The following is a 15,346-nucleotide window of genomic DNA, read 5'->3' as shown; positions in this document are numbered from 1 at the left end:
GGTCAAACAGTCAAAAGGCTGCTGCATGAAAGAATTATCCTCTGAAGCCAGAGTCATCAGTGTCTATCCAAACATCTAAATACCGGTATTCTCCTCTAAGACACACAGATGCAGACTGGCTTTGGAGACACCGCGTAAGTGTTGAGGGGGTGGATTTGCGGGGGGAACATTGTCAGCCTTTCTTTCCTTACTACCTGACTAAGTCAGGTGGGACCAGAGCATTACCGCAGCACTTGAGTGTGTGATGATGCACGATCCACGCAGAATGTGAACTCATGACCCCGACCTGCACTTCTTCCAATCAAAAGCAGAATCCACCCTTTTGAGCCTCTTCAATGACACACCAAAGCCAGTCTCTAATCTACCTTGGCGCTGTTTTAGACAACACTGGTATCTTAAAGAGTTCTGTAGCACGCCATCCTCCTCCACCCAATGCCATCAGCTTAACAATTTTTAAAATTGACAGCTTTAAAGCGCCTACCTAATCACCCACCCCACCTAACTCGTTATGGACCCGGCAGCGCTTGTGCCAAGTGTGCTTCTCCATGCTGGTGCAAGCTGTGTCTCTGTATCGGCATTGGTGAGGATTAGAGAAAGAAGTCACGGATGCCAGCACACTTTATCTTTTATGGAAACACATGTGGATGTCCATGTGCAGAGAGACACTGCTGACTTTTGTTTACATGTCGTGAGGAACAATGAGGATCTATTAAAACCACATTGTCGATACATGCAAATGTCTGGGATGAATTGAGGAGGATATTTTTAATACTTTGCGTTTGCTCTTTACCTCGCATTTGTGTGTGTGTGTGTGTGTGTGTGTGTGTTTTTTCAATGATCCCCATGTCTGGCCCCACGAAAACTACTTTTCTGTTAGAAACCTTAACTGCATAGTACTATTTAAGGGCATTTAGTGGTTTGTGGCAACTGACTCTAAATTGCAAAAACATTTGCACGGCAATACTCCCTCGCCTTGGAAAGTCGTTTCTAGATCAGGGTTTTATTGTGTTTGTTGATGACTGCCGTCTTTTTATGTGTTTTGCTCCATTGCTTCACTCCTTGCCCATTTTGGAGGAAAAAACAAAGGGGAGAGAGAAAAAAAAAAAGCACTCCACTTGTTAATTCGCTGATCTCACCAGCAATCGATTCAGATGCGTTTGTCACTGTTACGGCGGATTGAATGGCCCAAAAAAAAGAACATGGAAGCAGTAAAAGCAAGGTGGGTTTAATCTAAAGTTGTGAATGACAATATTGATTTGCCTTTTCTTTTTTGACAGGGCGGGATAGCGACTCCGAATCAAATGTAATGGGGGGCTATAACTGTTGCAACGTGCCGCTTTTCTTGTCTCTTCTCCTCTCTGTATCAGCTTTTTCCTCTGTTTATGGTGTGATATGTTTTCGATAGCTCATTTATTTTTGTCAAGGGGAGCGAGTCGGTGTCACGATCAGAGGGACACGATCAGAGTTCTCAATATCTTGTGTGCTACATCACGTTTGTGAGAGCAAGAGAAAGAAAGCAGCAATTCCATAAAGACGGCAGTTGAATTTTGTTCCACATTTTATTAACCTTAAATGATGGTGATGATAATTGTGATAGGTACTCAAACAAAATGGCATCCACCAAATGACTTGGACGCAAATGTAATCAATAAACTTTAAATGTTACCCAGATCTATGTCTACAGACATCAGCATTTAATTTGAATGCACAAGAGTGTTGAAGCGGAGCAGAGCTCAGTGCAGCCCGCACCAGAAGGAAACTCATCTTTGCGAGTGAGAGTGGAGGTATTTGCCTTTAGAGGGCCTTGTGGACACATTAAGGCCTATTTGCATGTCCATAACACCAACAGAGAACCCCATCTCTGCACTTAGGCTCACTGGAGCTGTAGGTTTAAATATTGTAGGGAAGCAGAGCATTGAGTCTTTTACTCAACAAATAATGAGTCCCCACGATAGCTTGTTCTGGATGATTTAAAACACTGCTAACTGTCTGCGTCGGGCTTCTTTGTTATTCCTTTCTCTCCTTTGAAATTTGTACAGTATGCACTCAGGACTATAGGCTTTGTTTGAAATGCTTTTTTGAAAAGTCGTAGAAGTTAAGACAATCATATAATACCAAACCTGTGATGTGCTTAATTGACCCTAGCATGGAATCTTTAGCTCTTGTTTACACAGGTATGTAAATTGTGGCCTTTTTGACCATTCGCAGAGCCCCTCCCCTGCCACTTTTTTAGAAAAATGTTACCTTTTTCCTTTTGTCCCGACGACGGGCCTTGGCTCTGAATAACAAAACCAGGACCCCTCCTTGCATAGTAGCCTTAGGTTGTGTTTACACTCGGCAACATCAAAGGCATTGCTGAACTTTTCCAAGCCCCTCCTGCTCAGGTAGTAATCCCAAAGTATAATCTCTTTAAAAACTGTAAAACCCATTAGGGTGACACCATCCAAATCCTCAAAGAAGAAGATAACGGCAGAGAGAGAGTAAAATAAGCAAACTTTGCAGGCCTCTAAATTGTGACAGGGGGCCTATCAAGTGGATTTATAAACGGGCGATTGCATGTTTACTCTCAAAATTTCCTGGGATATATTTGCAATAATTGGCTGGATGGATGGTTGCTTCCTGAGCAAACATGCTACATGTGGTTTAAACAACATAATGTGTGTTTAAAGAAGAGATGTAATGGTGTTAATTTGGCCTAACTGACTCTAAAGCAACAAGTGAGCTAGTAAAACAAACAAATCTTTTTTAGCTGCCCTGCCCTCAGGGGACACAAAACATAATTCAAACTCAAATAAATATTCTGCAGCGTTTGCAACCATCCTATGCATTTGGGCCCGAAGTAAGCGCTGGCGTTAATCGTATTAGTTACGTAGTTATAACAGTCTGATTACAAGGCTTTTGTACAAAACTCAGTTGCTGGATCTTTTCCGTGTGAAGAAATCTCCTGACAGTGTTTATCAGTTAGTCACAGGCAGATAATAAACTCAAGGGGTTTCGTTTGTGCATAGTACCAAAGAGGTGACAACACATTACGGTCCCCCTCCCTCTATCCTGTCCTTCATGTTCTCTTTCTTTTTTCAACACTCCTTTATTATTTATATATGCGCCTATGATTTTCTTGTCTTAATTTTCTCACACATCCATCCAACCTCACCTTTACACCACATTCCTTCTTGATTGTGCCACGCACACAATTATATAGCGTGCACATACATGCATGCACGCACGCACTGTCCAATCACCCGCTCCACATGCAGCGAACAGCTTTTCAGAAGCCATAAATCCTGGGATGACGAAATATTCCATTTCTACAGCCTCTTACTGTGCACCATCCCCCTGACCCAGCCTCTGCCAAGCCATATCGCAATCAATTGCACAAGTTACATTGCAGTGAAAGGTGCTGTGAGAGGGTCAGCTCAGCCCACTTTGACTGCTATCAGAGCGTGAAGTACTTACCTTCAACACCATGTCCAAACAAGCTGCCACAGGATGCCTTAATATACCACCTTCCAGCACTGAAACTCTTTGGAACTCTGGTCTTTGAATGCCAGATACTGGAAACAGACATTGTGCATTTATGTATTGATTTTCATTTTGTGTATCATTAAATTTGACCTTTTTAATGCCAGACAATTACCGGATTCAGCAGAAAATTATTCTCATCAGGGTTAAAGCAGCTAACACCACAGCAGACTAATGAAATTATTTTAGGTGGGTTAGCAGCCGCTCAAGGCAGGTTGACCCACCCCATTTATTCAGCCGTACAGGAAACTCTGGGATACATCATTGCCCTTAGATGAGGAATTAATTTACAAAAGACATTGCTGAATAATAGATGACTGTATAAAGCGTGGAAAGAAAATGAAGTTTTACTGCAGATCTTTCAAAATGTTGTGGTCGGGAAGGAAAATTCAAGAGACGGGAAGCGTGCAGTCCTGAGCAGCAGATTACGATGTTTATTAAAAATGAAAAATGCCCTTCTTTATCTTTTTCTTTGTATGATCTATTCTCTCTTTGATTTCCTGTTACGTCCACAGAGTAGGAGAAAAACATTCTCCCCCTTTTCTCCTCACTTGTCCCCTTTTTCTTTTCACCCTCTCAATCTCCGTAAATCCATCCAACAACCTGTCTGTATCTGTTTCCAAGTATCTCTCAGCCTGTTACCATCAAAACCCAACTGGTGGTAATGGAGTGAAACGCTGCTTGTCTTGGAGTTGAACACAGAAACAGAAGGAAATGGAGAGGATTTTATTTAAAGCATGATGAATGTAAAGGTGTTCTTGTAAATCATCACATGGTTTACAAACTCAATAAGTAAGGGCTTCCTGCCTCAGCCAGGCAGGCCAGCACACACCTAAATTATTAACGAAGCTGGGGGCACCCAGAGGCAAAACTTTGATGATGTTATAAACAGGGGAGAGGACAAGGTGCCTTCTCAGCAAAAGATTATAGGACCTCCCACCTCCCCCAAATCCCCGACCTCAACACACTCACTCCTAATTACCCACCTCCAATGGGGAGTGGGAGAGATAGAGATTTAGGGTGGAAACATCTAAATAAACTCGACACAGTCCTTTCTTTCATATTGCTCTGTAAACCAACAGCACTCTGGTGCTTGGCCATGCAACCGGGAAAAAGCCAGTCAAACTTTTAGCACTGACATCATAGAATAAAAACTGCTTTTAAATTCTGTTTTTTCCTCCTAAAGATCTCTATATATTTGTAAATCATGAATATGTTAATGAGGAGTGCGTTCATGCAAATAGCAGTCTGTTCAGGCACCCAAATGATCACACCAAGTTCCTCTGCCAGATTTTTTTTTTTCCTTTTTCCCCTCATAGGATAATTTTGTCTCTGGGCAGTACTCCATTTTTAAATCCAAATTCATTGAGCTTTGGTAACAGCTGATGCAGCATTTCATTGAGTTAGGTTAGGGAAAACGGTGGATCAGGAAAAGAGCTGACCATACTGAGATAAAGAAAACGTGAGTGAATTTTGCAGATTTTTTGCTGTATGTGAGCAACAGTCACAGAAATGAAGGAGTATGATTTCATCCTGTCTGTTTGTAAAATCAAATCGAACACAAAGGGCAACAACATTTGTAAAACAATTAAATAATTCACTTACAACCATTAGTTTCTTCTTATTACTCTATAACTCAACTTAAGGCTAACATACTTGTAGGCCTTGTTGTATCGCGCTGTTAATAAACTGAAAAGCAAGAGGCAAAGTCTGTGTTAAGATTGTGATAACAAAGCATGATTTCCCCAGTGCAAACATGTTCCAAATTAAAAACTAAAAACAAGTCCCCAGTGACATCGCTCTGAGTCTGATAGCAGGTCTGATGAATTTGTCATTAAGCAGATCATAAATTCAGCAATTTCACTGAGAGAGTTTTTGCTGTAATAAGGTCCCACTGAAAGCTTGCATTTGTGCAATGATCTACTTTTATGTCGTTTCTGCTCTGGTGATTAGTAAAACGAGAGGAACTGTGACAATACAGGAAGTCTGCTTGTCTGCGGTTGTAAGGTATCTCTCAAGCTGGACGAAGACCCATTTGCTTCTTCATTACTGTCTCCAGTTACTTTCCTGCTGCTTCAGGAAGAAAAGAGGTTTAGTGCTCCAGATCAGATGTTTGAAAGGACAAATCTGGCACAAGTGTTGGGGTCGTTACACAAAAAATTAATGTGTTACACATTCCCTCTAACTTTTCCTTAAAGTAATGCAGTATGTTACTTAATTACTCACCGGAGAAAGTAATTTGTGATACTACTACTATTCCTTAAACTGACAAAAACAGCTGAGGTTACAAGACAAACCCCTATTCTAATGAGGACACACTTACGATCTTTCTTTTACTTTTAACGAATGAACATAAATCCAACAACACAAAGCAAAGATGAAAATCAGCACAAAGAGACTTCAAAGCCACAGTGATTCCACTGCAGAGACATGTACGGGCAGAAATGGAGGCTACAATGCTGCGAGCCTGAGTGCTCATTACTGCTTTTGTTACCTTGATGGCGTCGGTTTAACATCATTCTGGGTTCTGTGCTAACTTAGTGTTAGCATCCTGTCTGTACAGATGCTTGCAAACAGCTTACATTGTGTTAGCATTATAATGCAGTTGCTAACAGTTAGCATTTCACCGCCACCTTCTTGTAAGTCCTTTCATGTACTGAAAGGACTTGCGGTGTGCAGATAACTGAAGAACCTATGTAATGCAAGTAACACCATAGATATAAATGTAATGTGATTACTGAATGTAGCACATTAGCATGTTTCATTACTGTGCAATTTGGAATATGTTACGTCCAGCACTGCCCAACACACGCACAGAAATGAATCATTTGCAAATAAAACAGATAAAACACATAGCCCACCCTACTTTTTAGAGGTTGTGTGTGTCCGCCACGGCTTCCAGACTAGTACATTTTTTTAAGTTGCCTGTGATGGGAAAGCTGTGCATTTAAAATAACACTGAGGCTATAACATCGTGTCTATTCCACACCAAATGCTGCCTGTTTAATATTTTCCTGTTCACATCATCACCATTACTTTTCATGTGTCAGGTCACGTTGGTGCAGTTAGCAAATGTAAGGTCCTTGTTTCCGCCTTATGCAATATCATTAAAAACACAGCACCTCCGCAATGTGAAATATATATTTTTTTCCAAATGCCATCTGTGTCTCTTCATTACACACATGGTATTCCTCAGTGTTTAGAGACCTGCAAAGTCTGAGGTAGGATGCTGGAGTTGTCATATGTTCATAGCATAATGTTAGGACTGTCCTTTTATGCACCTTGATTTGCTCTTTATTTTACTTGCTGATTGATTTGTTTTTCACTCATCTTTTTCTTATGCTTTCAGTTGGTGCTCAGGTTTAGGCACTAAGAATCAGTCGGTGTGGTGACTCACAAGTCTGTCTCACTAAAGCCATAACATGTTCTCTGAAGCTCTGCCACAACAGGCTAGCTCTGATTGGCCTGGCAACAAAAAGAGAAGCTTTTTTTTTTTCTGACGATGCCGTGTTTTGTCTTAAGCGTGAGAACAAACTGCAGAATGCTGGGATATCCATAAGTGAAATAGGAAACTTACAGACACCCAAAAAAGTGGAGAAAAGTCAACAATGTGAAAAAAACAATTCACACCAACACGTGCTCCTGAAATGGTCTCCCTCAAATGTTCTCTTCTGCGTCCTCCATCTGTGGGAGTCTCGGGCAGCAGTTGCCACTCGACACAGGGCCATCTGTGAGGGATGAGCCTTCAGAAATGCACAGAGCAGGCTTTCATACATTTCCCATCACAGTCAAGCAGAAAATTCAGAAAATTGTGTCAAAGAAGAGGGAGCTTCCCAAACTCTGGTCTTGAACTGTGGTTGAGTAGAGGAGGCAGGGTTGAGAAGTCATGGTCATACACAGGGCCTGAGCACTACATCGCTCTGGAACGCCAGAAAACATAGACGCCCCGAGGGGATTTGGTGGCATACGCGAGTCTCTGTCTTTCTGTTCTCCCCTCTTCTTTCGTCTTAAAAACAAGCGTGGCTGTCATACAATGGCATCAGATCAGATGACTGTTGGTGAAGTAAACATCGTTCTCTCTTGAACTTTGCGTGTATTTTATCTCGCTTTCACACCGTTCTAATTTTGGCCAAACGTTATGTACTCTATATCACAGTAAGCAATTTAGTGTGGGAGCACTTTGTGTGCATGATTTCATATGCGTATATTGAGATATACAAGCATTATATAAAAATAGCTTTTCTTATAATGAGTTTAACTTGATAAGGTGCTATATTGATCATTTGTAAAAGACACGATGGAGTGGTAAATTTTGTGCTCCATTGTTTGTTTGTTTCTATTTTCTGGTGGGATGCAGAAGTTATGATTAACCCTAAGACATATAAGCTCAGATCAAGACTCACATTCCCACTACAATAAGTCATCTGTTGAATTCCAAAATGAGGCTGATGACACAGATGTCAAAGTATGCACACTGAGAGGGAAGTGATGTCACTGCTGCCTACTAAAACTGTATCTGTTCAAATCAAATTAGATCTACGGCGCCCTGGCACATTCAATTACCCAAAATACCCCCACCCGAAATACCACCAAAGACGCTGTGATTTGACATCTACAAGGATAAATGGAGTGCTAACAAAGTTTCTTACACTGAGAGCAAGTCATCCAAATAGACTTCCTGTCTGCATGGAGTGGCAGACGGTTTTCTTCAGCAGTGTCTGGGTCTGAACAACTGTACATACCAGAGGACGGAATGAAAAGGCAAAATGACAAAACTGTCGAGGGAATTTTTACGCCATGACATTATACATGTTTTCATACATGCCATGAACTTATTATCCAAAAGTCAATACAGGCAATAGAAACTGAAAGTTAGGCATTTTTCCCAAGCACTTTAGCTGTTGATAAAGTTAGATTTTACAAGTCAACACATCTGGTCTAAAAATTCACAGAAAGTCAATGACATCAGGCAGACAAGTCAAATCCCTCAGTCCATCATCTTTATGGTCCAATGTATTGATCAGCTGCTGTCATTGTGGCTTTCGGGCTGTCTTTATAGCAGTGACACTGTGTGTCTTGGACAGGGTTAGGTGTGAGAGCTCCTGTGCCATAATTAGCTTGCCATCCAGGGGAAAGTTAATATTTCTCAAGTTGAAGTGAGGCTTATTTGTTTTCTGGACAGGTTGTAATGGATAACCCAAATGTGGCCAGCGTGCACTGCATACACACTTGTGAACAGAATACACAGATGAAAACACAAACATACGCCCGCTCCCCGGGAGGCCTACAGTCAGACAGAGAGTGACACACAAATCTATCCCCATTCCCTACATGACAGACTGTGCCGGCTGGTTGAGCTGCAGCCTGATCAATAGTCATCAGTGACCTTGCCCATGTAAAAACCCCAACTGTAAGGCACAAATAAACCAATCTGTAAATTTATATACCCTTTGAACATATATGTGTGCGTGTGTGTCAATACAGAAATAATTTTTATATATGCAAAATTATTATATTAGCCTGTTCAGGTATCCTTCACAATCTTAAAGAAAGAAAACATGCGTGCTTGCTTGTGCTTGCACATTGCTAAATATGCATCTTTACAGCAAAAACTAACAGGGTGTCAGAAGTACAGCAATCGATTGCTTGCTTGGGTCACTGATCAATTGTTACAAATGCCAATCAAAATCTAATTATTCATACTTTACTGTTATCGCACAGTCAGGCAGTCGTTTGCAGCACCAACTGCTTATTAAGCCATGATTCCTTATGATATCCTTCAGATTGAGGCTGTTGGACTTCTTGAGGCGAGCCTCTGCAGCGTGCACAGAACGTTTTTAAACCTGCATTTAGAGGCTAGACGGACGTTCTTTTTTTCTTGTACTACTCGTAATGTAGTCACTCATTATACTTCTCGCTTCCAAATTATTCTCTCGTGGTCGACTACACAAGCTGTCTACATTAAAATTGTGCTATATTCCCTTTTCGTTCACTGCATTTTCCAGTATGTACTCCATCAAGAAAACTGTTATACTTACATGCAAATATATTTACTGAAAAACAAAATTTACTAAAAAAACAGTTATTGATATTAGCAACATTTTTTGCATTGACAATATGTAGTTGCACTAGAGAGCCGGGACCAAGGCAGCTAACAATGCCACTACAACAACAACAACAAACAAATGTTTGCTGATAAATAAAACATATTCAATCAAAGCATAAATGCTAATGAAACGAGAACTTGCAATCACACGAGCTGAACGTGTGAGCTCTGGCACACACAAAGTGTGAGAAAGAGAGGTGTTAATTGCTGTGCTAATTAGGTCCTGATTGCATTGCTCTTGTTTTGCACTTGCAGGTGATTAAAATTTCAACAGAGCACATTATTTGGCACTGTTAACAGGTGCCAAGCTCAGCACACAACACAAACAAGGAAACGCACACAGTCACACATAAAACCACACTCATACGTGTGAAGCTGTTGTAAAAGGTTATTATGTGTTTTGCTGCTTTCTTTTCTATAAGGGGCCAATTTCAGTTCTAAACATGCTGTTTTTTGTCTTGTTTAGTTTGCAAAGACTTTGAGAATACTATCATAGGCATATGAATTTTACTGCAACAATGCACAGGAGTTGCAGAAAGAAAAACCAGGATAATAAACAATCAACTGTAATCAACAATGCTGCAATGATTTTAACTTGACACACACACTTTTCCCATTTACCCTGTATGTTATTTTTTATATGTTATATATTTTTGGGATACATATTCCTTGAAATATGGACAACACAGAGTACAATATTCTGAAATATCTTTTGACAAGTAACAGTCCAAATGTACAGACAGAAACAGAATTTTCGTGAAAGTAATGCATACGCCTAAACAAATGACCAGACTGAATTATTTAGTTGTTGGTTAGAAAGCTGAGATCACCTGTATACTCTGAGTACTGTTGGTTAACAGGAGGTAGTTCAGCGGCTGGTTATTTGGCTCCCTGCACAACTGACAAGTCTCCAGTGGGACGGCTGAAGAGTGTGTGATATGTTCTTTTTCAGAACAGTTGGGCTGCTGTCCCTATTTAGGCATGCGTGTGTGTGTTTGCATGCGTGTGTGTGTGCACCTCGCTGTGTTGATGCGGGCCTGGGAAAATCTGCATCTGTTTCTTGAGTGGGATTTCAGGGCGATCTGAGCTGTCAGAGTGATAGTCTAGTGTCTTATTTGTCACTGCACGGTATCTATCTATCTATTTGAGCAGGTACACATATACAAATACAGCATAAGGAGATAGACAAACAAGCTGCGATGCAGACGGACAGTTAAATATGAGTTCATAAATGACATTTGTTTGTTCTAAAGGACTTGGCCTAAAGCAGCAACTTTCATCACTGGTGACAGAAGAGTTACTCACACAAGAAACCTACCAGGAGGCACAAATCCCCAAACTTCAGAGGCATTTTGTTTTAGTCATCATATATCAGTGTGCGTACGTCCTCCATAACTCAACCGTAGGAATTAAACAATGTCAAAGTAAGTTTAACAGAAAATCTCTACGGCTTCCGATGCCGTGTGATTATTGGTGTTAGGATTCTTGATTACAACATAAACTGTTAAATCAGATGGAGCAGGGAAAAAAACTATAAAATTCACAGATACGTGGCACTGAGAGTATTAAATATACTGTAAAAATAATCAGTCCTAATTACTTAATAACATGCCTTTTATGGAGGAGTCAGTGAAGAGGGCACAGCGCATATGGATTTACTCAGTTGCGCTATAGAAATGTGAACAAAAAAACCCTTCCTTTCCCTTAGCAGTATGACTTATCTGACTTTGTAGTAGATGTTTGCATGCGAGTAGATATTTGCATTTTTGTTTTTGCTTTTTTTTTTAATAAAGCTAAAGTAACGCAAAGCATTAGGGTGGCAATGCATGTTGTTTTAACGACTGGTACTATATAAACAAGAATAAAGCCTTCCCTCTTTAATTTATGCATGGTGAAATAAAAAATTTAAAAGTAAAATGCCCCTGGAACAATATACACAAATTTAAAAGGTTTAGAACACATCCTGGGTTGTAGAAATCAAATGGATGATTTGATACAGCCAGCTTCAACCCAAATTGTCTTTAGTGAAGGCTCAGTTTGTATTCATTACCACAAAGTCATGACCCAGAAGGCCAGAGTGCTGGGGCTTAAACTCTGGCAAGACAGCCCCGTTACACCACACCGTACACACACATTCTTGGTGACTTTCTCTCACTTTTAACTACTACTTGCCCCAAAAACCATAACCATACCACAAACTTAAACCAAGTGGTCACTTTAAATTTAAAAATTATTATTTCTGTTGTGAGTGTGACTGTCCAAAGAGATTCAGTACCCCACAACATGAGTAATCCCTCATGCACGCACGCATACACGCACACACAGTCTAAAGTCTTGACCAGCTGCCTTCTGACCCAAAGAGACTACAATGCTTAACTGGGACACTTGTCACTCTCCCATGGCTGGCACATGGAGGCAGAGAGAGTGTGTCTGGTTTATGTTTAAAAGAAAAAAAACCCCACATTGATGATTTTTCTGGTACTGTTTTTTTTTTAACACAATCACTATGGGCCACATTTACTTTCAAGTGGGTTTTTGCAAAACAAAGTACTGTTAATATTTAAAAACAGGTCACAGTGACACGATTGCATGTGAGAGGTGGGAATTTAGAGATTTTGCAACTATTCCTGTTGCATATGTACTTCTGAGAGTTCCTTTCTCATGGTGAAAAGACTTGCTTTCAGACAGTATTTTGCCCCGTTTGGTAAATTTGCCTCTAAAATGCCCTTAAAGGAAAACAAAGTAGCACTTCAAAAAGTAAAATTTGATGGTTGCAGGGATTTCCAGAGAATGTCTTTTGTCCTGTTTTCCTCCCCTCAACCCCAAGCAGTCGCAGCAGATAGCACTCCCTCCCTGAGCCCAGTTCTTTCGAATGTTTCTTCCAGTTAAAAGGAAGTTCTTCCTTCCCATTGTCGCTAAGTATTTACTTAGTTGTTTTTTGTTTTTTCTTGTTTTTTCTTTTTTTTTGGGGGGGGGGCATAAGACTTACTATAACTTACTATTACAATATGAAAGTAATTTGAGGTGACTGCTGTTCTCATTTGGTGCTATTGAACTAAAATTGAATTGAATTGAATTGAATTGAATTTCCAAACCAATCTAAAACTTCAATTTATTGGATCTTCCCTAATTGTAAAGGGGCAGAATTTACAAATACCTGACACTTTGACCAGTAGATTGCTACTGTCTTAAATACAGTAAAGTAAGTAAACTGTGTATCTCAGGAGTAAGGAACAAAGATCAATCTCATTTTCTGTTCCATAGTAAACCCAGGAAGTGCTTAAATTCCGGATGTCGTTTTAAAATCTTATGGTAAAATAAATAGATCTACATTTAGTATCTATGCCGAGTGGGTAGGCTACAGCTACTAAGACAAGCAGACTACCCACATGTCCCTCAGAACAAACATTATTCTTGCTTTCCACAAAGCCGCATGTGGGTAGATAAAGTATGTTTTGCTATCAAATGAAACACAGTGATGTATAAAGTTTCTACCCCTGCATAGTCATTAAATGTCTGTGCATCACTGTGTTTGCTCAAAAGAAATCCACAAGCACCGAGAAACAGCTGCCCTATTTTTGCCCCAGAAACTTAACTGTTGATAGAGATCAATGGCACTGCTGATGATATAAATTCTGAGCTACCAGTTTGTATTGATCTGGCTGTAATGCTTTTGGCTCTCAGGATGGCGGATGGTGCCAGCAAAGAACTTCAGGAAAAAAAAGAAGAAGATTAATATCATAGGCCTACCCATCTATAGTTTTGATAAAGATTTCTACAAACCAAAAAAATACAGTGTGCGACCGCAGGAAACATGAAATTTAAACATATGTGACACTTAACACATAAATGGAAATGAATGGTAACACTTGATTGTTCTTGATGGTTGGGAGATGTTGCATTTGTGCATCTCTGTCTTCTTTTCCGTCCTTCTGTGCTACTTACCCCTTTTTTCATTTGTTGTCTTTTCTCCATCCGTCCTTCTCTGACACTCGGGTAAGTTGGTAGGGGTTATAGGTCATAGTATAGGACAGAGGACATTTTATCCACACAGATACATAAATCTAAACTGCAACAGTTAGTCTCTTCTGCAAATGATATGGCAACAAGCAGGCAATGCAAACCCATTACCACCTTAAAAGGTAAACTAAGAATATCTAACAATGATCGCCTGGCAAAACATGAGGTTTTACCTGCAACCGGATAAGTAAATTGGGAGCAATTACCCAGTCATTTACCCACAGTGCAAATGTAGAAAGTGTAGTGCAGAGCCTGCACCTGGATATGCTTAAGAGATGTCACCTTCCTACCATGTACACACACACACACCTGAAAACACACCTGAGCAGTCAGCGCTGAGGTAATGATCACTGCCACTAACCCCAACCTCCACTTGTCTCCTGTTCGACTTCTAAAACTCATCCCGTCATTATCCCACATCTGATATTCGCTCTCTTTTATTCAGTGTAACAGGTTGAGTTTCCCCTAATTGGGCTGAATAACACCAATGCGATTTACGAGTGCTTTTCCCCCCGTGTCGCCGCTATTGCGGCACAGATTCTGGTTTCATCCCGCCAGTGGTTTTTGAAGGTATCATTTCTCTTGACTGGAAAAAGCCCCTGTTGAGTTGTCAGGCTCATTGCTCAAGGTGTGCGCTGGGTTTCAGGAGGGCCCGTGCTGACACATTCATAAATATGACACCTTGTTTTGTCCTTCTGGCGTCTTTTTGGTTCACGATGGCCTTTGAATTGGAAACAGGTAAGCTAATAGGGCTGCGTCTGATGCATGGGAACCGTGAGCTTTGGGAGAAGGCAGGGTGGCCCTCGGGCGACACATGACAGGCAGATAATGACTGTATAGCTGTCAAGTCAAGGATACCTGTCTGCCGGTAAATACAGATTTGCCTTTTTGACATCATTTTTCCACCTCCTGGAAGATCAACTGAACGCAGTTTTCAGACTATTTCAGAATAGCTATCAGACTTTCACACAAGCACACACACACACACACATGCAGAAACAAAGGGACTATAAATGTCTTCGCTAATTGTGACTTTCGCTGACATTACGTTCCCACATAAAGCTGCGTGTTTGGTATATTTGCATGGCTAGTTAATATGATTCTGTTGTAGTCAGGCATGAAAGATAGAAAGAATAGAAATGTTTCTTCATCTATATGTTTTCGTGTGTGCCCATGCATGAGTATGTGTGACTAGCAGGCCGGCTGAGGCCTGTGTTTTGTGCGTTGCCCCAGGGAACGCAGGTGAAAGCAATCTTGGTCCATGAAAGCCGACGAGATGCGCCTTTCTGCACCCAGAGAGCTGGTGAGCTGATTTCTTTTTGATAAACTCAAGCCCTGACACCACCTCCACCTCTAACCAACCCACCCACCCCTTCACTGTGAAGCAAGGCCAAAGCTCTGGTCATTCACATCTCCCCCATCTATTTGGAAATCAGTCTCTGTGTAAACTGTGTTGTTTTGCATTTCTCTCACGCTATAATAGCTTCTTTGGAGCCTTTTCTGAGATTGTGAGAAAAACATTTTCTCACAATCTTATTTGCACATGAAAAGACAACATGGCATACTTCACTCTCCCTGTCCCTGTCTGCTGTTACTGCTCTAACGTTCAAAATAGACGAACTGCATTAATTACCACTGTGGATGGGGCACAATCTGTAATACAAACCAGCTGTCGCTCCATCACACAGGTCCATTAGA

Source organism: Aulonocara sp. 'chitande type north' Nkhata Bay, linkage group LG9, assembly GCF_057382095.1.
Source record: "Aulonocara sp. 'chitande type north' Nkhata Bay isolate Kocher_YH1m ecotype deep benthic linkage group LG9, A_spYH_male_GT1.1, whole genome shotgun sequence".
Classification (NCBI taxonomy): Eukaryota; Metazoa; Chordata; class Actinopteri; order Cichliformes; family Cichlidae; genus Aulonocara; species Aulonocara sp. 'chitande type north' Nkhata Bay.
Note: the sequence above shows the minus strand (reverse complement) of the source record.